The sequence below is a fragment of the Octopus bimaculoides genome, chromosome 7, assembly GCF_001194135.2.
Source record: "Octopus bimaculoides isolate UCB-OBI-ISO-001 chromosome 7, ASM119413v2, whole genome shotgun sequence".
Taxonomy (NCBI): Eukaryota; Metazoa; Mollusca; class Cephalopoda; order Octopoda; family Octopodidae; genus Octopus; species Octopus bimaculoides.
The window spans coordinates 22,706,067-22,708,097 of record NC_068987.1 but is presented as its reverse complement, the minus strand read 5'-3'; positions in this window follow the sequence as shown (position 1 = coordinate 22,708,097).

Sequence of the window (2,031 nt, the reverse complement as noted above, 5' to 3'; positions counted from 1 at the left end):
TGTATACGCAAATTAAATCTAGCCATGGAGGAATGTAGTGGCGGACAAAAAACAAGACAGGAAAACAAACAGAAAAGGCTTTACGGCCAGACGAGAAAAATTATGTGTGTATGAACGCGATGAAGCACGGAACCGAGAGAGACAAAGTGGTAGCGTGTGTTACTTGGCGAAAGCCAAGGAAGGAAAGAATTATTGACCGGAAGCATGTGACCATGCCGGTGTAAAGGGAAGAGAGAGAGTGGTAGAGGGAGAAAGAGAGGGAGGAAGTATATATATATATATATATTATATATATATATGTAAGTATATGTCTATGAGTATGTGTGTATGTATATATATATATATATATATATATATATATGTATATGTATGAGTATGCATGTGTGTATCTGCTTATGTCGGTCTGCACGTACATGCATGTGTCTGTATATGAACTATTAATGTATAGGTAAGAGCATGTGTGCGTGCATATGTGTATCTACGTGTGTGTGTATATATATATATATATATATATATATACATATATATGTGTGTGGGGAGGTGCGTGAATGTGTGTGGGAGGAGTCTGTGTGCGAGCGTGTCCCCGAGTATAAATATGTATATGGATGTATATGTGTACGCGCATGTATGTGTACGCATAGGCATGTTCTTAAAGGTCAGCTAAGGCCAATCGTAAGTGTAACCAACCATGAAGAACAAACACATCAACAGGTGAAAGAAATCAAATGCCAATCCCTTAAAACGACAAATACTTTAACAGTAGCAAAATCACCATCTCACTACATCCACACATTCAAAGCAATTTGCCAACGGACCTTCAGGCACCGTAATGGCCCAGTAATTAGGGCAGCGGACTCGCGGTCATAGGATCGCGGTTTCGATTCCCAGACCGGGCGTTGTAAGTGTTTATTGAGAGAAAACACCTAAAGCTCCACGAGGCTCCGGCAGGTGGGGTGTTGGCGAACCCTGCTGTACTCTTTCACCACAACTTTCTCTCACTCTTACTTCCTGTTTCTGTTGTACTTGTATTTCAAAGGGCCAGCCTTGTCACACTCTGTGTCACGCTGAATCTCCCTGAGAACTACGTTAAGGGTATACATGTCTGTGGAGTGCTTAGCCACTTGCACGTTAATTTCACGAGCAGGTTGATCCGTTGATCGGATCAACTGGAACCCTTGTCGTCGTAACCGACGGAATGCAACGGCGACTACTAATTCCAGGCAATGACAGGCAGATAGGATGCTCTTGAAACCGAGAATTTGAATTTACGGAGACAATATTTATATATCGCATGAGGAAGCATAACTAGATCTCATAATGCAAGGAAACGGTTACATAACTTAGTACGTGCAAGCCTGGAGAACTACGTTGCATAGAAACAATTGTAGTGATTACAAATAAATGTCCAACTGTACTCCTTCTTGTTAACTCCAACTTTTTCAGTTATCTATTCACACACGACAGAAACGCAAATCTGGAAGTAGGTATAATATTACTCCTGGATAGCACAAGCTGAAATCTGAAGGTCTGTGAGCTTTATACTGTACTTTACTAGTTCTTAACAGAATATAAAATAACATATATATATACCTTAGAGGGTATTAGTTGAAGAAATCGATTCTAGGACCTACTCTTTATAAGCCTAGTACTCAATTTATCGGTCTCTTTTGCCGAACCGCTAATGTTACGGGACATAAACACACCAACATCGGTTACCAAGTGATAATGGGGGAACAAACATAGACACTACGACACACACACACACACATACACACACGCACACGCACACACACACACACACACTCTTTTACTTGTTTCAGTCATTTGACTGTAGCCATGCTGGAGCACCGCCTTTAGTCGAGCAAATCGACCCCAGGACTTATTCTTTGTAAGCCTAGTACTTATTCTATCGGACTCTTTTGCCGAACCGCTAAGTTACGGGGACATAAACACACCAGCATCGGTTGTCAAGCGATGTTGGGGTGGGGGACAAACACAGACACACAAACACATACATATATATACATATAT